We start from the raw sequence: 25,710 nt of genomic DNA, 5'->3' as shown, positions 1-25,710 counted from the left end.
GATTTTATTGTAGACATCGACGAGATGCGGACTGGAAATCTATTGGTCTTTTGTTGCGCAGGTTCGAATTTGCATTTTATTGGTTGACTTGAAATCTCGGCGAGACCGTCATCCGTCATCCATCTGAAAGGATAGAAACACCGTCATCCATCTGAAAGGATAGAAACACCGTCATCCATCTGCAAGGCTAGAAACGATCCATCATCCATCTGCAAGGCTAGAAATGATCCATCATCCATCTGCAAGGCTAGAAGCGACGTCGAGCTTCGTAAACCATCCGCTGTGGCAACTGCGACTTCAAGCTTCAACAGCCATCGGTGAGGCGAGTAGCGGCAACCATCTGCGAGGTAAGAAGGTAATTTTCTGCTCAGTGTTTTACTTACTTTTTGGAGTATAACTTCTTTTGTGAGTCCAAAACTGAACTTGGTTTCTTTATGTTGATGCCTCTCCTGGAGGTATAACGGTTAATTTTCTGAATATTATGCCAGCATATGAAAATTTTACGATTTTATTTTATGAATCGTGATTTGGTAGTCTGAGTCTCCTCCACTTTGATTGAGCTGTTTTTTAAATTAATATATCCATTTATTTTAAGCTTTTTATCAACTTGGATTCAAAATTTCCTCTAGCTAGTTTGTATAATTTTGTTACTCTGTTCTTTTGCATTTCATTGTTGTATGATTAATACAATGGATGGGCGACTTTGAAAATTATAATTCTTCATTTGGTATTGTCTCCCTCCAGGGGCGGAGCCACATGTTAATTGCAAGGGGCCTTGACCCCCCCCCCCCCCCCCCACCAAGCTGTACTTTTCATTATAATCATTAGGCTTTCTTTCACCTGTTAAATTAATATTATAATGTTGTTTTTGGCCCCCCTCACCAAGCTTCGGCAAATTATGTTGTGGAACCGTGTCCACCTTGCAACAATATGTAGAGTATTATGCGGACTGATTACGGGCACACGATAAATTAGTATCAGACACACAACTTAATAAACAATGGCACACAAGAACAAATGTAAACATTAGGTTTCGAATCAAGTTTCGAACCCAGGCTCTATTAATTAACCAACCTATGCACACGACATACAAATTATGGCGCACGACTAATTCGGCCAAGCAGACGACATACAGACTAATGGCACACGACTACATCAGTCCTCACGGTCCTCTATAACCTGGTTGTATTACCATGAAAAAAAAACGTTATAATATGAAGCCTACTGATAAGCTAAATTTCTATGCATTATTTAGAGTAATTTTAGTAAGTTATTTTCATAAATAAATTTAGTTTAGAGTTGGTTTTATTAAAAATTTTACATTTATTTATATGTTACAAGTTTAGATGGGTTTTAATAAGTATTAGACTAATGTTGCACTTTTATTAATATAAATAGGAGTATTATTTTAACTATAGGATTAAATTTATTTGATAGTCTTATGCATTCAATTCTAAATAAGTGTTTAAGTAATTAAGTTTAAAAGTTATGTCATTAGGTTAAGATTATCTTTACTATTTATTTTATTTTTATCTTTCTTTGAGGTGTTTGGCGCAGCAGTAGAGAAAACAAAAAGAAAAGGGGTAATTATATTAACTTGGGTTTTTGCACAGCAGTAGAGAAAGGAAAAAAGATAGGAAAAGAAAACACAACAAGAGCAAGAAGCTGACTACGACGGTAGCGTATCAGTGAGGAGAAATTGCAGCGGGAGCGAAGAGATTCAAGGCTTCGTGAAAATGGGATTTTGAGACTCAATCGCAACTATCTCTTTAGGTATTTGTGGTGATATTTGATTGTTGTTTAATGAGTTCAATTAATGTTGGTGAGATATCTGATAAAGGCTCGTGGATCTTGAATGCAAGATATAACCTAAAGGTTCCTACTAAATTTTAATTCAATTATTAAGTTGGACTAGCTCCAGGATCTACTCCAGACAGAATAAAGAAATTAAATATAAATGGAACCGTGCATCAGGACATGTTCACGCAGTTCGGAGCCTCACTCCTACGTCTGCGGGGCCACTCACGTCAGCCCAATCCACTAAATGATCAACAAGGAGTTCAAGGGGGAGTACATTACACACTAAAGCATAAACTGCACTACTCTGATCCAGCGACTACTCCAGCATCACCATGGACTTGATGTGCAGGCTATCTTCATCAAACCTTGAACCAGTTGAGAAACCTTCAACACACGAATATATTGATAGAAAAACCAGTGGAGGATTTGAGGAATGATATGTATAATTTTAATCCTTGAATCTTCAACTTTAATGCTTAACAAAGTAGCATTTTATAGTAATGATATGAAACCTCTTTGGTCTGAAAAAATGCAGCCTTCAATTCCTCAAATTAAGCTGCATCTCCTGATTTAAAAAGCCATGGAAGTAGGGTCTTGACCAAAATAAATGTTTGAATGAGTTTCACTTCTTCTGGATTACTTCCTAGAGCTGATCCTAGACTGGATCCTGGCGCTGACACTGGACTGGAGTAGGCGCTGATCCAGACTCAACCTGACACAGACACTAAACCATTTTGATAACTAATTTAAGCCAACTTAAGTGGGTTTTAAATGTGTAACATTTTACACTTACAATATCAACGGATGATCACAGTTAATTGGATACAACCTAGTAGCTCGACGGAGTATTAGGATATATTTGAAGCAATCATCACTATAATCACAAGAATCAATACTTAGGAGAGTTAGTTAATTATCTAATAGGTGAACCCAAATCCCTAGTCTTCTATCAATTGGAATTTTCTTCGCTTTAAATTCATAAATATTCTTTTAAATTACATTAATTCTATTTATTTGCGTTTGTCCTTATCAACAAATCGATTATTCTAGATAACTATTAATAGTGTTCTTCGTGGGATCGACCCTAGAATACTCCAGGCATTTATACTGTGACGAACTCTGTGCGCTTGCAGATTATAGCAATCACCAACTAAGCCATACACATTAACCATATGATAAACAAAATCGCTTCTTAATCATAATATTTTGATCTCCTCGAATTAGCTTGATTTCGTATTGTAATATACACATCTAAGCATCATGAATAACCCAAATTTTTAATATGGAATAAAAAATCATAATATAGCCTCTAGTGGAATGCACAAGTGCGCTCAATAAGTAAGCTAACACTTCTCTACCAAATCAAGTATAAAAAGAACTAGCCCGCACATGCAGCTCAGTTGATTCTTAGGTGATAGATTGTGGACAAGAACACATGTTCAAGTCTTGACAATTGTAGTGCGGGCAAGTATAAACAGAACTAAGAATAAATACAACATAGTTGTAAACATAGTTTTATTTAATACAAAGATATTACATGCATTTATTTATTCAAGAGTTTAATCAATAGCCAACAGGAGCGGCCTATTTCTTTCTTGATTTGAGTCCTGGGTAGCAATTACAAGTTTCTCTCGTTAATCGAAGGAAAAGGAAAATCTTTTATTCTCATATAGCATGGAATTAATAAAACTATATCGCTAGAAAGAGGGCTTAAACCTCTGACTTTGTAGTTAACAGCTACACGCTCTAACCAACTGAGCTATTCCAGCTTTGTATTTCATTAGGAAGAAATTTGAATTAATTTTCAATAGTACAAACCAAATCGTGACTCGAGTTCCCTTTCCCAAAGCACTGCCAAAAGTTGTAGCAATGTCATTTAATTATTTGTTGTCGTTCTAGCTATGCCAAAAGTTGTAAAACATGTAACGTTAATTCTATTTATTTGCGTTTGTCCTTATCAACAAATCGATTATTCTAGATAACAGTTAATAGTGTTCTTCGTGGGATCGACCCTAGAATACTCCAGGAATTTATATTGTGACGAACTCTGTGCGCTTTCAGATTATAGCAATCACCTACTAAGCCATACACATTAACCATATGATAAACAAAATCACTTCTTAATCATAATATTTTGATCTCCTCGAATTAGCTTAATTTCGTATTGTAATATACACATCTAAGCATCATGAATAACCCAAATTTTTAATATGGAACAAAAAATCATAATATAGCCTCTAGTGGAATATATGCACAAGTGCGCTCAACAACTCAATAAGTAAGCTAGCACTTCTCTACCAAATCAAGTATAAAAAGAACTAGCCCGCACATGCAGCTCAGTTGATATTACATGCATTTATTTATTCAAGAGTTTAATCAATAGCCAACAGGAGCGGCCTATTTGCTTTCTTGATTTGAGTCCTGGGTAGCAATTACAAGTTTCTATCGTCAATCGAAGGAAAAGGAAAATCTTTTATTCTCATATAACATGGAAATAATGGAACTAAAATCTTTTATTCTGGGTAGCAATTACAAGTTTCTCTCGTCAATCGAAGGAAAAGGAAAATCTTTTATTCTCATATAACATGGAAATAATGGAACTAAAATCTTTTATTCTGGGAAGGCGTGAACCTCTAACCTTGTGGTTAACAACCACACGTTCTAACCAACTGAGCTATTCCAACTTTGTATTTTAATAGGAAGAAATTTGAATTAATCTTCAATAGTACAAACCAAATCATTACTCAAGTTCCTTTTCCCAGAGCAGTGCCAAAAGTTGTAGCAATGTCATTTAATTTTTTGTTGTCGTTCTAGCTATCCCAAAAGTTGTAAAACTTGTAACGTGTACATAGCAGTGCCCTTCTAGCTATCCCAAAAGTTTTTATTGGTACTTTTTATTACGGAGTAAATGTTTAGTTAATAGTGAGGAGGCCTGCATGGTTGATGGAAGAGGCGGGTAATTTCTTTATCAAAAGGGGTGTTATAGAGGGTGGTAGCTTGAGGTGAGTTAATTGGTCCTCATCAAAGGAGGGATGGTTGGCCTGGTTTAAACTCGATCAATATTGATGAGGTGATGAAAGCAACCTTGGGGTTGGCAAGTGGGTGGGGAAGGGGTACATAGCTTCGTTAGCGAATCTTGGGATCATAGATGGTTCACAAGGTCAATGTGAAAATTGGATTAACCAATAATTTCACTATTGAACTTTGGGAGCTCAAGGAGGGTAATCGGCTTGCGAGGGAAGGGGTTGCGTAACGTTGTGGTAGAGTTGGACTCGGAGGCTATGGTTAAGATCATGCAAGGGCATGTGAACACGAATCATGAGTGATGACCTCCGTGTTACACATACAAATCAAATTCAAGTATCACTATTAATTTACTTTCTTGCATTTTATGTTTTCTGTTACATGTGTGATTATTATTCTTATTGTCCAGCATCGCATATTTTATTACAATAACTCACACATAAATCAACATTAGATTGTAAGTGTTGTTCCAACAAAACTTATTGCAATGAGAGATAATTAGCTAGATTAGTATTGTTGCATAAAATCCAAGTATTTATTATTATACAATGTTAAAATACATCAAAATCAGAGCAAGAAGAAATATATTGATTATATTTGAAAGAGTTTAATGTTTAGTGATACTGATGCACATGCTTATATAGGACTACATAATGGGTTAAACCTAGGGTTTTTATATTTTGACAAATATATTGTTCCTTATGTCCTTTAATTTTCTCTACTTTGTCAATTTGTAGGTAGCCAGTGATATCTGTAAGATGCGCCGTCCGTCAATAAGTGCTGAAACTATCACTATCCTTCTTGGGCATGTAAGTATTATATTCTTAGCCTATTCATATATATCCCAATAGTTATGCTGTGCAACCGAATGTACCATGCGCATGGTGCATACGATGCAAAACGACGTCGTTTTGACTAAAAACGCGCGTCTCACTTTTAAAAAAAAAAAAATTTCAGGTTCGATTCTCGGCAATAGCATTATTGTGGATATATAGTTATGAATTTCTGGATATATAGTTATAAATTTGTGGATATATAGTTATGAATTTATGGAAATTTAGTTCATTCATTGTGGATATTTAGTTCATTCATTGTAGATATTTACTTCATTCATTCACTGTGGATATATAGTTATGAATTTATTGATATATAGTTATGAATTTCTGGATATATAGTTATGAATTTATGGATATTTAGTTCATTCATTGTGGATATTTAGTTCAATCATTGTGGATATTTAGTTCATTCATTGTGGATTTTTATTTCATTCATTCATTCATTGTGGATTTTTACTTCATCCATTCATTCATTGTGGATTTTTACTTCATTCATTCACTGTGGCTATATAGTTATGAATTTCTGGATATATAGTTATGAATTTCTGGATATATAAAAATGCTATTGCCGGGAATCAAACCTGATTTCTTTTTTAAGTGGGACGCGCATTTTTTTAACCAAAACGGCGCCGTTTTGCAACCGTATGCACCTTGCAAGGTGCATTCGGTTGCACAGCATAATTTGCGTATATATCCAAGAAGATTCCCAGCTGATCCAATTTATAAACTTCAACAAGCCTGGAATCTTTACAGAGAAGGCAGATCAGATGAACTAGTTGATGATGATCTATTAGTTGAATAAGGTGATCTTTCTGAAGTTCTGAGATCAATCCATGTCGGTTTGCTATGCGTGCAGCAATATCTCGACGACAGACCAACCATGTCGTCTGTAGTTTAGATGTTAAGCAATGACGTGACATAGCTTGAACCAGTGCTGAATGTTCATCAAGCACACAAGCTGCAAGTTCCTTAAATGAAGTTTCCATCAGCTTGTTTGGTCCTAGGTAGTTGGCTGCTTGAATTTTCCTATGCTAAGTTCGGCACAAACACATCAAAACCATGTAAAATTGTAAATAGCAAAACATGTATTTTTGCTATTAAAATACTTATATTTTTGTTACAATTATTTGACAAATATTAATTATAATTGATTTTCTTTCTAATTAATGTGTACATAGAGTTTGTTTGTGATTCCAATATAAAGATTTTTAAAGAAATATAATTACATGATAATTATAAAAATATAATAATGTAATTGTAAAACATTTAGCGACACTTAATTATGAAAACAAAAATTATTTAGCGACACTTAATAATTGCTATTAAATTTTATAAAAATAAATAAAGAAAATAATTTAGCGACACTTAATAACCGCCACTAAAATTTGAAAAAGAAAATAGATTTATTTAGCGGCAGTAACAAAATCGCTGCTAAAAGCAAACGAAAAGACGAAAAGTATCTCATTTTAGCAGCGGATACCAAACCGCCGCTAAAAGCAAACGAAAAGTACCTAATTTTAGCAGCGGTTTGTGAACCGCCGATAAATGCATTCAAACTATTTTGACACGGTTTAATAACCGTCACTAAACGTTAAAAAAAAAAAAAAAAAAAAAAAAAAAAAAAAAAAACTGCCACTGAATGCCATATTTGGTGTAGTGTGAGTTTTAGGTGCTGCATATCAACACTATATTATTTCGCCAAAGAAGCTGGTAAAGTTATATAATCGAGTTGATGAGGTATGTACTAGTCTCTAATATATATTTTTAAATTTTAAAATAGTATTTAACTTTACTTTTTAAAAAATAATAATTGTTACTTATATTGAAATGAATAGTTAAAAGAATAGTCCAAAATGAGTTACGAAAAATCAACATCGTATCATTTAATTTCTTTTTTAACAAATTAAAATTAAGAGATACCACGCCAGTTTTTCTAGAAAATGGATGTGGTATCTTTTTTATAAAATGATACAACATTTGTTTTTCCTAAAAGCTGATGTTGTATAGTTTAATTTAAAAAAAAAAAAAAAAAAAAAAAAAAAAATTCTATAAGACATCAAATTTTAGGAAAAATTGATATGGTATCGTTTATATTTTGAACTTTTTTTTAAATTAAATGATAGGGAAAAATCGACGTTGTATCTCCTTATTAATTTTTTTTTTTAATATCCAACATGCAAATTAACTTTCGAAAAACCTCTTCAGGTCGGCACTCATCATTTTCATAGCAAGCAGAATGATATTGCCAACCCTGTACATTGAATTAGCCGCTAAGACATTTGCAGGCCAATAGAGAGGATTTTCCTCACACCAAAACTCCATGACAATCCTTTCAGCTTCAACAAAAAGAGCTTGAATAATCTCCTTTGCAGAATTTACTTTGCCAATAGCTTTTCTTTCAAGATCAACATCCAACCACTTCTTGCGAAGCTCAACTCCCACCCACACTACATCTGCTGCACTTTTTATGCCTTTCAAGTAATACTTCTCATCCAAGGCATCTATAAGGCGTACATAGTGGAGGCCTTCGTCAACACTACTTACCATCCAATTAACATGCGGGCTTGCGATGTTTGGAAGTGTAATGGCGATACTTGTTAGTGTCACTATTGGAAGTGTCCAACAATTAGGAAGTTCATCATATAATAGACTTAAAACTTGGTTACTATCAAATTCTCTCACCTCGTCAAAGGAGAAACTTTGATTGAGAAGATAAAGAGTTTCTTTGGCTGCTTCATCTTACCCTTCTCAATATGTACATCCACCGAATCAACAATGTTTTTTAAGAACAAGCCTGTCTAGCTCAGTTGCTAGAGCACAAAGCTCTTAACCTTGTGGTTGTGGGTTCAAGCCCCATAGTGAGTGTTTTTTTGCTATTGCTGTTTGTTTTCCCTTGCAAGTTTTCATTGATGTATCTATTAGAATGATCTTAGCATGAGTGTAAACTTGTCAACATTATGTCTGAGTGGTTAAGGAGATAGACTCGAAATCTATTGGGTTTTGCCTGCGCAAGTTCGAATCCTGCTGTTGACGCATTTTATTATAGACATCGGCGAGAAGCGGACTCGAAATCTTCCGCATTCTATTGGCTGACTCGAAATCTATTGGGTTTTACCTACGAAGGTCGGGCGGCGATCTATTGGGCTTTGCCTACGCAAGTAGCGGCAACCATCTACGAGGTCTAGCGGCAACCATCTACGAGGTCTATTGGCTGACTCGAAATCTATTGGGCTTTGCCTGCGCAGGCCGGGCGGCGATCTATTGGGCTTTGCCTACCTAGGTCGGGCGGCGAGACCACTGTCATCCATCTGCAAAGCTAGAAGCAACGATGTCGAGCTTCATAGACCATCGGATGTGGCGAGACAGCGGCTTCAAGCTTCAACGACCATCTATGAGGCAAGTAGCGGCAACCATCTGCGAGGTCTATTGGCTGACTCGAAATGGCGACGATCTATTGGGCTTTGCCTACCTAGGTCGGGCGGCGAGGCCACCGTCATCCATCTGCAAAGCTAGAAGCAACGACGTGGAGCTTCGTAGACCATCGGATGGGGCTAGACAGCGGGTTCAAGCTTCAACAACCATCTGTGAGGCGAGTAGCGGCAACCATCTGCGAGGTCGGCTGTGGCGAGACATCGGCTTCAAGCTTCAACGACCATCTGCGAGGGAAGAAGGTAATTTTCTGCAGATCAGTGTTTTACTTATTTTTTGGAGTATAACTTCTTTTGTGAGTCCAAAACTTGGTTTCTTTATGTTGATACCTCTCCTGGAGGTATAACGGTTAATTTTCTGCATTTTATGCCAACATATGAAAATGTGAATTGTTATTTGGTAGACAAGATGGTTGACAGTGAGAAGTCTAATTATCAAATGCATAATCCACGAGAAGCCGTTCGAAATCTGAAACAAAAGAACATAATTGACAGATGCACCCAACATAAATGAAGGTCGCCAACCTTGCATTGTCATCATAAATTGGGGGCTAGCAGCCTCTGATACTTAGATTCTGAGCGTTTCTTAATTGCTGGAACTGCTAGAGCGGAACACACAATTGTTATGAACGTGCATACCAACAAAACCATAATAAGTATGATTTTAGGAAATAATGAGAATTCGAGTACATGGGTACTTAGTTGGATGCATAGATTAACAAGGACAGTGATTATCAATATGCCCAAAGCAGTGACATTGATTAGAATATCTTTGTCGGTCATTGAAGCCAGTGTGGTGAAAAAATTACCCATCACCATGGTTAAGAAAGCAGTGCTACTGATTTTTGTGAGGTTATCTTTGGGTGAGGGCATCTAGGTTGTGAGATCGCCTGTGAGCTTGGTTGCCACGGCTAATAGCGTGAGCCATATTGCATTGAGAGCAAAGTATTTTCTTGAGAAGTGGAAGGTCTTAGTGTGTTTGTAGAAAGATAATTGTTTGTACCCGGAGTTAAGGACCATTGCAATGAAGCAGATGGTGGAAACAGCTGCTGCATAAAGGCCTACAAATGGCGTCGCTTTCTGCCCTTGCATTCTCTTTGTATACATGGAACAGTCACCCATTTTGATTAAAACTAGATAGCCCACTTGCAACTAGCTTCAATTCTCACGTTCACCAGTATATATATATATATATATATATATATATATATATATATATATATATATATATATATATATATATATATATATATATATATATATATATATATATGTAGATGAGCGCTCATATGTGGTCATGTCATTAGGTGTGGTGGTGTGGTCGTATCTGTGTCGTTGAATCAGTTTAATCTAACGGCAGTGGTTATTCTGAGGATTTGAGGATTTTCGCGCGTGGGGTGTTATGGTAATTACAGTGGCCATTTATAGCGGCCGGGTTCCAGAATACACCAACAGTGTTGACAACATGCACCAATAGTGTAATAAAACACACCACAGTGAAACACGCCAATAGTGTATTCCCGAACACTGTATGGTGTATTTATTTATATCTAATGGCGCGTTTTTTGTGATGTGTACTTAATTTGTGTATGTTTTTTTTTGTGCATTTCATAAAATGGATTGTGTATATTTGTATAACAATTGGTGCGGCCGCACTGACCACACAGGAAGGCGTTACCTCACCTGAACTTGGCTCCAATGGAAATCTTCAAATACATCAGAGTAAGGCTAGTAATGCACCAATTACACAAATAAAACACACAATAATGTGATTTTCCCTATTCCGGTGCCTTATGACGAGTTTACCCTTGCAGTTCGCTGGGTAGGAGAATGTGCGCGAAAATACTGGAAGAAACTTGATTAATGTGATTCATTGAATCTATCTAATCTAATGGCCTGTAATTGACAATATGACCACACCTAACAACATGGCAACATGTGATCACCCCTATATATATATATATATATATATATATATATATATATAATAACTTTCAGGACAGCTGCAGTCTTCAATTTACTACAATAATAGTTATGTTCAATAGATTCAACAAAATATAATAGGTTTTCAAAAAAAACAAACAAACAAAATATAGTAGTAATTATTATAAAATAATAAAATATTGTTTATATATGTTAAGATTCTCTCGAGTTGCAAACTTCTCAAAGAGAATTCATTAGTCAAGAAGACAAGATATATTGTCTATTGCGTTAGGTAATGATGAGCATCAGGACTGTGTTAGAGACATGGGAAGAGGATTTAGCATAAAAACCATCTTTGGCCATGTAGCACATCCCCAAGACCTCGTGTCAGCACAAGAAGTCCAACAAATGATTGATTATGCCATTGTTGTAGTGTTAAACAAACAAAATGAGGATTTTCAAATGACCATGCCAAAGATGTTTAAGCAATTTAATATGCAGACTCCTAATTCCCAAGCTGCACATTCAAGGCAGGAGGATGGTATATGCGTGGATTTTGAGCCACAATCTCATAGTGAAAAAGTTAGCTCTCCAAACCCTTTTGTTGATTTATGGGTGTAAGTAATCGTGTACCGTTAATCTGATTACTATTTCTTAAAACATTTTATACGAGTGGAATGCTTCGCGTGGTTGAACTATATGTAAATCAAGTGAAAGTGGGCATTGATGGAGTTATTGATCCAAGTGAAAATATACCCTTCTCAATATGTACATCTACCGAATCAACAATGTTTCTTAAGAACAAGCCTGTCTAGTTTAGCTGGTAGAACATAAGGCTCTTAACCTTGTTGTTGTGGGTTCAAGCCTCATAGTTTGCCTTTTTTTGCTGTTGCTGATTGTTTTCTCTTGCAGGTTGTCAGTGATGCATCTTAGCATGAGTGTCAACTTGTTTTCCCTGTGTAGGTTCGAATTCTGTTGTTGATGCATTTTATTATCACTACTACAGAAAAAGGTTTTAACGTCGGTTATCAGTGATGCATCTTAGCATGAGTGTCAACTTGTTTTCCCTGTGTAGGTTCGAATTCTGTTGTTGATGCATTTTATTATCACTACTACAGAAAAAGGTTTTAACGCCGGTTATCTTTCGACGTCGACTTTAGAGACGTAGTAAGGAAATGATACGACGTCGGTTAAATAACTGACGTCGTATATTATTTTAAATTAAATTAATTAATATACGACGTCGGCTTTTACCTAAAAGCCGACGTCGTATATTATTTTTTTTAAATAATTAACATACGATGTCGGCTTTTCTTAAAAGCCGACGTCGTATGTTAATTAATTTAATTTTTAAAAACTATACGACGTCGGCTTTACCCTAAAAACCAAGGTCGTATGTTTTTTTTTTTAAATAATACGACGTCGGATATTTAGTAAACATCACTACTACAGAAAACGGTTTTAACGTCGGTTAAAATACCCCATTTAACGTCGGTTATCTTTCGACGTCGACTTTAGAGACGTCGTAAGTAAATGATACGACGTCGGTTAAACAACCGACGTCGTATGTAACATACGGCATCGGGTTTTAAGTAAAAGCCGACGCCGTAAATATATATATTTTTTTAAAATAAATAAATAATTTACATACGACGTCGGCTTTTAGGGTAAAGCCGACGTCGTATAGTATTTATATTTTTAAAAAAAAAAAAATAATTAACATACGGCATCGGTTTTTAGGTAAAAGCCGACGCCGTATATATTTTTTATTTTTTTTTTAAAAAAAAATAATTAACCTACGGCGTCGGTTTTTAGGTAAAAGCCGATGCCGTATATATTTATTATTTTAAAAAAAAAAATAATTACCATACGGCGTCGGCTTTTACCTAAAAACCGACGCCGTATATATTTATTTTTTTAAAAAAAAAAAACTATACGACGTCGGCTTTACCCTAAAAGCCGACGTCGTATGTTATTATTTTTTTTTATTATATTCATTTTATGGTTTCTATCCAACCTGTATCAATTTTCAAATCCTGCGCAGCTAGCAATTTAACATTCAACATTCAACATCAACTAATTTATTAAACTAATTCAAACTATTAAACATGAAACTAATATAAAGAACACAATTCATTAAAAGCTAATTCAAGCTACTAAACATAAAACTAATATAAGTACCACAATTCAACAAAACTACTAAACATTAAGCTAATAAACATAAACTAATTTTAAACGTAAAGTATCAAGCTATTAAACATGAAACTAATATAAGGAACACAATTCATTAAGCTAATTCAACCTACTAAACATAAAACTAATATAAGTACCACAATTCAACAAAACTACTAAACATTAAGCCAATAAACATAAACTAATTTTAAACGTAAAGTATCAACTAAGAAGCGTTTTATTAACCCATTCATCAATAAGAAACTTAGACCATTTGTCTCTAACTTCATCAATCTCTTTTTTGTTGTAGGGCAATCTTCCTTGTCTTTCCAAAGCCTACAAAGTTCAAAAGAAATTAAATTAATAAATAAGCAAGTATTTTTAAACATTTGAAGCAAAAATATATATTATGAAATTACTTGCCTTATCAATTCCTTTACTTAGGTTGTTGGAAATAATTTCCAACATGAACTTCATCACATAATAACCACATTCGGTGGTTCCCAATTGTATAGCACACTACATTGAATTACAATAAAATTAAAATAAATTAATAAAAAAAAACAATAAGTTTGCATGTTTTACAAAGTGAATGAAGTACTTACCGAACCATTTTGGTGGACGATTTTGTTTCTTTCTACTCATCATGTTTGTTGCAGTCATACACCTATTAATATAAGACATAGAATATATATAAATACTTGGCATCACTAGTTTAATGATAACTACTAATTAATTATATAAATTTATATACGTTTCCATTATATGTTTAATGTCTTCACGCGGCCCATGACCAAGTGAATCAAACCAAAATAATAGTTGATTCTAATAGTTGGGACTCAATTAACTAATGATTTTATCAAGGAATGCTAACCCATGAATCAAGCTTTATTTTATTGTTTTATTAGGATCAATATTTTATTTTATAGGTAGATTCCCTTTTGTCATAGCCATTTCACTATAAATAAATTGAGCTTTTAGGCATAGATATGATAAACAATTTCTAAGGCATAGACAAGATCAAAGCAATTCCCATCTGAGACAAAACTTGGGAAAATTTTAGGGGGAAAAAATTAGTTTTTTTGCTTAGTTGCTAAATATTATAATGAAGCAAATTGGAGATTTCCCACAGAAAAGGTTTATAAATATATACTAATTAATAGATAGCCATAAAAAAAGAATAACTACCCATTAGAGCTTTTAATCCTTACTAAAACTCTACACACAGTTCACTTGAAACACAGAGCATATAATAAATGCAATATTAAATGAATGTGTAATGCTTTAAAAGATTTCTTCTAACCCAATACGTTCCTAAGAGTATATTCCAAATAGAGCAAGGTCCTATAATTACAGAACAAATATGCCAAATTAGTGACAATATAATTCAACTTCTTTCACAACTCAGTAACCACACTCTAATGAATGTAAATATAGAGCCACTGGTATTACACCCAACTTTAACACCAATTTCAAAACAACCCAACCCTCTTTCTTTAACTAGAAACTCAAGTTTTATGTATGCAATGATATAGTATAGGGCCATAGGGGACACCAACCATAAGATAGCACAATATCAAACCAAACAAACAAGATTTCAATACAAATATGTTGGAGATCACAGATCTTTTAAAAAAACCAATTCCAACATATTAAATGACTGAGGGAAATTAAACCATTTTACTGATGTTTGTTGGAGCATGAAAGATCCAATTGATGTTTAAATATTGCAGAATTCTTTTAAAAATTTTAAAATATATAAAAAACTAATTAAATAATAAAAATAAAAATAAATAAATAAATATATACATAGTACGTACCAGCGTGGAGAGTCGAAGGAGAGAGCGACCGGCGTCACGGCGTCCCCGGCGTCCGATGTGAGCAGCGGCGTCCCCGGCGTCCGATGTGAGCAGCGGCAGAGAGAATGGCGTCCGATCTGAGCAGCGGCGGAGAGGAGGGCGTTGGATCTGAGCAGCGGCGGAGAGGAGGTGCAGCGGCGTGGCGGTGCAGCGGTGAGGCGAACGGCGGGCGAACGGTGGTGAAGATGAAGATGAAGATGAAGGGGAAGTGTGATGCGGTGAGATTTGGTGAGAAATGAAATGCTAAGTGTGAATTTTTTTTATCTGGCTGTAAAATAGGTACGGCACATACGGCATCGGTTTTATAATAAACCGACGCCGAATGTATTTTAATAATTTCTTTTTTTTTTTTATTTTAATACAATACGGCATCGGCGTTTTAATTAGCCGACGCCGTATAGTAATTATTTAATTTATTTTTTTTTTATATTAAGCATACGGCGTCGGCTACGTAATCAGCCTACACCGTATGTATTATAATAATTATTATTTTTTATTTAAATAAAATACGGCGTCGGCTTTTTTAATTAGCCGACGCCGTATCTTATTTTAATTCCTATTTTTTTTATTTAAATAGCTTACGACGTCGCTAATTAATTAGCCGACGTCGTATGTTATTTAAATTTCATTTTTTTTTTTAAATTAGTTTACGACGTCGGTCAATTAAGTCGGCCGAAGTCGTAATTATTTTACTTTTTTTTTTAAATTTTGATTATATATGACATCGGTTATTTGTTATAATCGACGTCATATGTATTAAAAAAAATAATAATAATAATTTTAAATATTTAACGTCGGATTTTAGAAAATCCGACGTTAAAACCGTTTTCTGTAGTAGTGCATCCGACGTCGTATATATACATTTCTTATATTATAATTGTTTTATGGTTTCTACCCCAACATGTATCAATTTTCAGATCTTGCGCGGCTAGCAATTTAACATTCAACATCAACTAATTCAAACTATTAAACATGAAACTAATATAAAGAACACAATTCATTAAACTAATTCAAGTTACTAAACATAAAACTAATATACGTAACACAATTCAACAAAACTACTAAACATCAAGCCAATAAACATAAACTAATTTTAAACGTAAAGTATCAACTAAGAAGTGTTTTATTAACCCATTCATCAGTAAGAAACTTAGACCATTTGTCTCTAACTTCATCAATCTCTTGTTTGTTGTAGGGCAATCTTCCTTGTCTTTCCAAAGCCTACAAAGTTCAAAAGAAATAAAAATAATAAATAAGCAAGTATTTTTAAACATTTGAAGAAAAAAAATATATTATTAAATTACTTGCCTTATCCATTCCTTTGCTTAGGTTATTGGAAACAATTTCCAACATGAATTTCATCACATAATAACCACATTCGGTGATTCCTTTTTGTATAGCACACTACATTTGAATTACAATAAAATTAAAATAAATTAATAAAAAAACAAAAAGTTTGCATGTTTTACAAAGTGAATGAAGTACTTACCGAACATATAGTCCATTTTGGTGAACGATTTTGTTTCTTTCCACTCATCATGTTTGTTGCAGTCATACACTTATTAATATAAGACATAAAATATATATAAATACTTGGCATCACTAGTTTAATGATAACTATTAATTAATTATATAAATTTACATACGTTTCCATTATATGTTTAATGTCTTCACGCGGCGCATGACCAAGTGAATCAAGCCAAAAAATTTCTTTTAGTCGAGGACAAATCGCCATCAACATCCAATGCTCACTACAAATAAATATTTATTAGTTTTAAGTGAATATAATATATAATAAAAATATATTATATATAAGTATTTTTATTTAAAACGTAATTAATACTTACTTGAGAACATATGGGGCTAAGTATACAAATTTCTTCGCAGACTGCATGATGGCATTTATATACGATTTCCTGTCCTCCATATTATTCATTTGTGGTTGAATCACTAGTACAAAAACAGTCATTTGCGTTCAAAGTTAAGGCTAAAAGGCGTCCAAAGTTGCTTGGACGCGGATGTAGGAGACGCTAATTGTATATACAATTAGCGTCCAAAGTTACTTTGGACGCGAAAAATGATAATTTGAGTCCAAAGTTCGTGAACTTTGAACGCGTATAGTGTTTATTTATTTTTAAAAAAATACTATACGCGTCCACATTTCCTGAACTTTGGACGTGTATAGTAAAAAAAATTTTAAAAAATTTTTTTTTTTTTTATAAAACTACCAATATTTTCCTGTACATCCCAGCATAACTACCAAATAATATATTTCAACATTAATCAATTTAAGATGTATACTACACACCAATTCTATCAACTAAAACACACCAATCTAAAATTTCAACTCTAATAACATTTTACTACAAATTCTAAATGTTAACAATTAAAATAAACTACTTAAAGATGTAATCAATCTCCAATTTTTATTCATACTAAAGCACACCTGCTTGCATTTGTGTACATTATATATCTTCAATGTCAATTGTTTTTACATGCATGTACGTAAGATCTCAATACAAAGCCTAAGAAATAACTAGAAGAACCTTATTCAGAACAACATAAATAAGTTCATGAATTGTTTCCATTTTTTATCGCATGACTCTTAGGTTGCCATCAAACTTGATCCCCAAGCATTATTTTTGCCACATAACCCACATTTGGTCTTTCCAACCAAACCTCTAGTAGAAAACCCGATTACATATTTACATCATGTTTCCAATTCAAAACCATATAGTTTCTCCCCAAAAGTGTTAAAGTGTTGAAGCTGTTATGGTTCTGAACTAGAAATGTGATGAATTCTAACTGGTTTCTGTAACGTTTATCCGTTACTATTATTATAACATTAGGATAAGTTATGATAATATTCAGTATTTGATATGTGGTGCAACACTAATAACCTAATAGCTAGACTACCATTATGATTAGGAGTCTGGTTAGGGTTTAGGAGACCTAAAGACAATCAACCACAATGATGGCCAGTGGTTATATAAGGTCACTAGTCCTCTCACTGCTCACATTACATACCTCATACACCATCTAGAGAGAGCTGAGTAAAGTGAGAGACAAAGCACTTATCATCTCTGCAGCAGTCCGGATCGCTCAACCGTAAGAAGAACTATGGCTGGAGGTTAGTACGATCCTATTATCACATATAAGATTATGCATGTGATATTTTAGTCTAACAGTTTCTACCAAATGTGACAAAAGTAATACTTGAGGATCAAATGTAGAAGTGACCTATTAGTCATGGGACCAAAAGTGAAAATAATTCTAAAGTTGATTTACATACCTGTTACTTCTTCTTTGTAATGCTTAATTTCCTTACTTGTCATTTCTATTGTTGATTTGAGTTCCTTCTCATTCTCCTCAACCTCTGACAAATCATTCTTTAACTTGATAAGTGTTGCCCTCAATTTGGTAATCCTTGAATCCATGTCCCGCTTCTGCTCATACTCCAATCTGGGAATTGATATATTATTTCTCCGTAATATGTATTGCATTACAGTAACAAATCAGTATGTCAAAGCTGCAAACTCTCCAAGTGTTCTTAAAATGATAGGTTCAAACTATCCCCCATCCCCACAGATTATGCATGAATATAATCCAATATGGATCTAGGAAGCCATACGTGTCTTTTGATGCCAACTCAAAACTAATGTAAATACCCCTATTCACAAACACAACCAATTATATATAGATTACCAACTATATAAATATAAAATTATTATGAATAAATAATACTAAAGAACTTATTACCTCATAAAGTACTGAACTATAGAAACATCGATGGTCTCCATTTTTAAAAAACGCATTATCTCATCACTTGCAAGGTACAAGTCATAGTCAATGTTGCCCATAATACCACGAGCCACATGGACCACAAGATGGTGTTCAAAACGGCGAGCGATTGAAAAGGCCTTTTTGCATCCATCAGTCAAAGAATCTAGATCAGCTATAGTGAATTGTTGATATACGGATTGCACACCCGATTGAAAAGTCAATTTGGTCTTTTCTTTTGACTGTGAATTATAATACAAGTAAGAATTATTATTTTAAAAAGTAAATTACTTACTATTTTAAAATAGAAATATTTTCAGTGTACATACCCCATCAGCTTCAGTACATAACTCTACCAACTTCCAGCTTCTTTGGACAAGCAAAAAAGTGTTGAATTGTAAAAAATTTCTAACTCCATCTTCATATTCCTGACTAAGTCGATTAGCTTTCATCTAACTTTTATCCATCACAAGCCAATCTAAAATAATAATAACCCTAGTTAAACATTTGTTAACAATATTTTAACAAATTTCTATAACAATAACTACTGCAACAACTACACTAATTCTTAAAATTCAACATATATATATATATATATATATATATATATATATATATATATATATATATATATATATATATATATATACAAAATAAATCCTAAATTTTCAAATATCAACACAATTCCATTTTTATTTCACAAAGGGCTTATCTTTTCCATTTTATTTAGTAATTAGGTTCTAAGGCAATTTATAAGCTATCTCATAATTATTTAGCTCAAATTAGAAAACTAAAATTTATAAGTCATCTCATAAAAGAAATTGTCAAATTCTTTAGCTCAATCTTTCTTCACCTAAATAACTAAACTACTACTCCCTCCATCTCATTTATAGATAACAATTTCTAAAAATTAAAAATATATAAACAATATTTCATAAAATTCCACATATACACACAACAATTCATAATTTACCCAATAACTTATAAAATTAAAAATATATATACAATTATTCCTAAAATTTTGAAATATACACAATAATATATAAACAATATTTCATAAAATTCCACATATACACACAACATTCATAATTTACCCAATAACTTATAAAATTAAAAATATATATACAATTATTCCTGAAATTTTGAAATATACACAATAATATATAAACAATATTTCATAAAATTCCGCATATACACACAACAATTCATAATTTACCCAATAACTTATAAAATTAAAAATATATACACAATTATTCTTAAAATTTCAAAATATACACAGTAATAATTTATAAAATTCAAAATTCAAAATATATAAAAGATTAATTTTATATATATATATATATATATATATATATATATATATATATATATATATATATATATATATATATATATATATATATATATATATATATATATATATAAACGATTTTTAATATATACTTACCGTCCGACGTCCGGCGTACGGCTCTACGGCAGTGGCGGCTTGCAAGGGAGCGACGGCGTCCGGCGTACGGCGACGAGGCAGCGAGCGGCAAGGCAGCGACCTGTTGTGGCGACGTCGACGTGCAGCAGTTGCGGTTGCGTCGACGTCGACTGCTGCAGTTCGACGACGGTGTCACGGTGGCGAGGACGTAGTGAAGGCTGAGAACGATGGCTGAGGACGATGGCGAGGACGTAGTGAAGGCGGAGGTGTTTGTTTTTGTTTGAAGGTTTCGTCTGATCTGTCTCGGATCAATTAGGTTAGAGGAGAATAAAATGTTGAATATACGGTAATATATTTATTTTTCTTTCATTATTATTTGGGTTACAGCGTCGGCTAAATAATTAGCCGACGTCGTATCCCGTATTTATTTATTTTTATTTATTAGAGTATACGACGTCAGCTATATACGCAGCCGACGCCGTATACTATATTTATTTATTTATTTTATTTATTTGAGTTACGGCGTCGGCTAATTAATTTAACCGACGTCATATGTATTTTAAAAAAAAATAACTTTAAATATTTAACGTCGGATTTTCTAAAAACCGACGTTATATTGGTAACGTTAAATCCGTTTTCTGTAGTAGTGTATAGACATTGGCGAGAAGCAGACTTGAAATCGAATCCACATTCTATTGGCTGACTCGAATTCTATGGATTTTGCCCAGGTCGGGCGGCGATCTATTGGGCTTTGCCTACGCAGGTCGGGCGGTGATCTATTGGGCTTTGCCTGCGTAGGTCGGGCGGCGAGACCACCGTCATCCATCTGCAAAGCTAGAAGTGACGTCGAGCTTCGTAGACCATCGACATCGGCTGTGGCTTCGTAGACTATCGGCATTAGCTGTGGCGAGACAGCGGCTTCAAGCTTCAACGACCATCTGTGAGGCGAGTAGCGGCAACCATCAGTGACGAGACAACGGCTTCAAGCTTCAACGACCATCTGTGAGGCGAGTAGCGGCAACCATCTGCGAAGGAAGAAGGTAATTTTCTACTGCTCAGTGTTTTACTTATTTTTTGGAGTATAACTTCTTTTGTGAGTCCAAAACTGAACTTGGTTTCTTTATGTTGATGCCTCTCCTGGAGGTATAACGGTTAATTTTCTACATATTATGCCAGCATATGAAAATGTGTTACTCTGTTCTATTGCTTTTCATTGTTGTATAATTAATACAATGGATAGGTGACTTTGAAAATATTAATTCTTCATTTTGTATTGTCTCCCTCCAGGGGCGGAGCCACCTGTTAATTGCAGGGGGCCTTGCCCCCACCCCCCCCCCCTCCCCCCTCCCCCCTCGCATCACCAAGCTGGACTTTTCATTATAATTATTAGGCTTTCTTTCACCTGTTAAATTAATATTATAATGTTTTTTTTGCCCCCCTAACCAAGCTTCGGCAAATTATGCTGTGGAACCGTGTCCACCTTGCAAGGTGGACACGGTTCCAAAACTGTCGTAATTGTGAATATAGAGTTCAAAAATTATGAACATAGAGTCCTATAATTATGAACATAGAGTTATGAACATAGAGTTCTGTAATTGTGAATATAGAGTTCAATAATTGTGAATATGAAGTTCAAAAATTATGAACATAGAGTTTTATAATTATAAACATAGAGTTCTGTAATTGTGAATATAGAGTTCAATAATTATGAATAATTAGTTAAAAAATTATGAACATAGAGTTTTATAATTATGAACATAGACTTCAGTAATTATAAACATTGAACCGTGTCCACCTTCCAAGGTGGACACGATTCCACGACATAACAATTGCCAGGCTTCTAGAGTAAGCTTTAAACAAAATTATCTGCCCCATCCAAAAGCTTCTAGAGTAAGCTTTCAACAAGATTTCAGCCGCACTCCCATCCAAAAGCTTCCAGAGTAAGTTTTCAAAACATTTCAACTGCTAGTGCGACTGTGCAAGAACTCCGGTCTCCGGTGACTTACCAAGTTCCTCTCTCCCTCTCTCCCTCTCTCATTTCTCTTTTCTTAATCGTTTTTGAAATTGTGATTAATGATTTTACGACTGAGCTTTAATGTATGCAAATTCAAATTAATTTTTCCTGTTTCTCTAAATGCTAGTGTCATCCATACTTCATCACCAGCTAATAGAACTCAATGTTGTGCTTCAAGTTTCATGAAATTCTAGTATTACCCGTTGTTAATTGAGTGCGTTGTTGAGTTCAAGTTTTAGCTAGAATATTTCATTTGTTTTAACAGCAATCTACAAGTATAATTGATTAGAATTTACAATGCTAAACAAATGAAATTACTAGTTTACACAAAGAAAACTACTAATTTTACAGCAATTTAATTTGTTTAAACATTCTACATGTTTTATTAGTAATTTACAATATAAATGATTGTAATTTGCAGTGTTAAACACTGGTGCCGTAAAAGCAGCTGACTGGTTTATATGCAAGGGCGGAGCCAAGATTAAATAATGCGGTGATTAGCCCACCGCATTATTTAATCCTGGCTCCGCCCCTGTCTCCCACTTCTTCCCGTTCTCTGTGAAATAATATCTTGCTGACTCTCTCATTCCCTTCTTCCACCGTCTACTAAATACAATGGATTAGTGTTGCACCCATGAAAACATAAGAATATTCTTGCAGATCTCAAGAGTTTTTTTTTTATTTATTTATTTTTTTGGTTAAGGATTTCAGTGGTTAATGAATTATTCGTGTTTTACAACAAGTTGAAGAGATATGTGGTTAATGAATTATATGTATATATAGGGTTGAGTTCACATGAGGACAACAATATATAGAGGATTGTGCGGACTGATTATAGGCACACGATAAATTAGTATCAGGCACACAACTTAATAAACAATGGCACATAAGAACACATTTAAACATCAGGTTTCGAACTCAGGCTCTATTAATTAACTAACCTATACACATGACATACAAATTAGAGCACACGACTACATTCGACCAAGCACACGACATACAGACTAATGGCACACGACTACATCAGTCCTTACGGTCCTCCATAACCTGGTTGTATTACCATGAAAAAAAAAAAAAAAGGTTATAATATGAAGCCTACTAAGCCATACACATTAACCATATGATAAACAAAATCACTTCTTAATCATAATATTTTTTTCTCCTCGAATATAGCTTAATTTAGTATTGTAATATACACATCTAAGCATCATGATATAACCCAAATTTTTAATATGGAATAATAAATCATAATATAGCCTCTAGTGGAATGCACGAGTGCGCTCAACAACTCATTAAGTAAGCTAGCACTTCTCTACCAAATCAAGTATAAAAAGAACTTTGGGGTAAGTATAAAAAGAACTATCTCGCACATGTAGCTCAGTTGATTCTGAGGTGATAGATTGTGGACAATAACACATGATCAAGTTTTGACAATTATAGTGCGGGCAAGTATAAACAGAACTAAGAATAAATATACCATAGTTGTAAACCTAGTTTTATTTAATACAAAGATATTACATGCATTTATTAATTCAAGAGTTTATTCAATAGCCAACAGGAGCGGCCTATTTGCTTTCTTGATTTGAGTCGGCCTATTTTCCTTCTTGATTTGAGTCAGTCCTATTTTGCCTTCTTGATTTGAATCTGATATGCCCTTGAATGTAATTATATAGCTTAATTAGGAAAAAATAATTATGTGTCTAGAATTAGAAGAATAATTAGGAATGGTGCAACTTAATTAGTGAGAGAGTTAATATTGTGCCTAAATTAGCATAGGGAAATTATGTATATCATTCATTACCTTGTATAGTTAGTATAACTTTGGTAGGTTAATTATTATAAGTATTAGTAAATTAGTATAAATAGATCCATTGTATATGAATACCGGGAACCATTCAGAGGAAATATATTGTTATTCTATTATATTGTTATTCTTCTTGGAGTCCTCACACGCTCGAAGTGTGAAATTGGAGTTTGCCGTGACTCGAATATGGTTAGGAACCAGAAGCCTGCTCGAAAGGTTTCTTCCGTTGTGTACTAATTTTCAGTACGTAACATTGGTGCTTTCATTGATTCCATTGGTAAGAGTATCCCCTATCTTTTTTTTTTTTTTGGTTTTGTTGCATCCCTTAGAAATTTAAAAAAAAAATTAAAAAAAAAGGTGAAAAAAAAAGAAATAAAAAAGAAATAAAAAAGAGAAAAAAATTGAAAAGAAAAAAAAAAAAGCGACAGAAAGGAAAAAATAAAAAAGAGAGTTTTTTTTTTTTATTATTATTATGGAAAATATTACTCACCGGTGCTTATTAAGTTCTGTAAACCAAGTATGGTATCTGATCGATGATTTTGTATTGTATGAGATCTTTTCTACGAAAGGATCCGTGCAATATATTCATATTTTAAAAGATGATCGATGGTTACACATTCCAAGCTTTGGTATGGTTTGATTCGATTGTGGATTCAATCATAGCCAAACAAATATTCCATGGCCAAAATATTTATGAAGGGTATTGCATTATGAATATAAAATTTCCTAATGCAGAATTAATAATGGCTACACGTGGGGAAATAGATCATCAAACTCTACTCTTCAAGTGGAAAATGATGCGGAAGTGATAATTGAAAAAGAGATTGGTGATAATGTGGTTGTTGGTGAGGACTATACTAATCAAGCCAATCAAGAAGAAATTAAAAAATTTATTGAGGAGGAGATAGATCTTGCACCAAATGCTACGAGAGAACACATCACGGTGTGCGTGGAATCAACCAAAATCAAAGCACCAATTAAAGATAAAGCAGCAACTACAATTATGCACATTAATTCTCCCCAATTGTTTCAAGAATCCATTTTCACATCAGTAGTGTCTTTGGAGGAAAATCTCATCCACTTTGCAGTTGAAATGATTCCCAAATTGGTCAAAATCATGACACCAACAAGGAATTATGTTATAGGCCAATCCAGTGAACATTTTGTCTATGATGTCCACGTGTGCCAAATCAATCAAGCAGTATCATCAAGACATGAATATGCTCATTTTCATACCGACACCTTGAGGACAAGGTGTTTTTTGAAGGGGTGGAGAGTGATACGCCCTTGAATGTAATTATATAGCTTAATTAGGAAAAAATAATTATGTGTCTAGAATTAGAAGAATAATTAGGAATGGTGCAACTTAATTACTGAGAGTGTTAATATTGTGCCTAAATTAGCATAGGGAAATTATGTATATCATTCATTACCTTGTATAGTTAGTATAACTTTGCTAGGTTAATTATTATAGGTATTAGTAAATTAGTATAAATAGGTCCATTGTATATGAATACTGGGAACCACTCAGAGGAAATATATTGTTATTCTATTATATTGTTATTCTTCTTGGAGTCCTCACACGCTCGAAGTGTGAAATTGGAGTTTGCCGTGACTCGAATATGGTTAGGAGCCAGAATCCTG

General features: G+C 33.8%; 1 long non-coding RNA gene and 2 other non-coding genes across 3 annotated transcripts; 1 reads left to right on the top strand and 2 right to left on the bottom strand.

The window, feature by feature from the left end:
• Window positions 1–3,495: 3,495 nt before the first annotated feature.
• TRNAN-GUU lies at window positions 3,496–3,569 on the bottom strand. The gene has a single exon. It is a non-coding gene; the product is annotated as a tRNA-Asn (tRNA).
• A 5,039-nt stretch (window positions 3,570–8,608) lies between these two features.
• On the top strand, window positions 8,609–8,693 carry TRNAS-CGA. The gene has a single exon. It is a non-coding gene; the product is annotated as a tRNA-Ser (tRNA).
• A 4,917-nt stretch (window positions 8,694–13,610) lies between these two features.
• Window positions 13,611–15,265, bottom strand: LOC109164436. The gene is made up of 3 exons (XR_002051401.1): window positions 15,004–15,265; window positions 13,789–13,850; window positions 13,611–13,702 (listed from the first exon to the last, which is right to left on the bottom strand). It is a non-coding gene; the product is annotated as an uncharacterized LOC109164436 (long non-coding RNA).
• Between the last annotated feature and the right edge of the window lie 10,445 nt (window positions 15,266–25,710).

Source organism: Ipomoea nil, unplaced genomic scaffold, assembly GCF_001879475.1.
Source record: "Ipomoea nil cultivar Tokyo-kokei standard unplaced genomic scaffold, Asagao_1.1 scaffold3065, whole genome shotgun sequence".
NCBI lineage: Eukaryota > Viridiplantae > Streptophyta > Magnoliopsida > Solanales > Convolvulaceae > Ipomoea > Ipomoea nil.
Note: the sequence above shows the minus strand (reverse complement) of the source record. Positions and strands in the feature narration are given on the sequence as shown.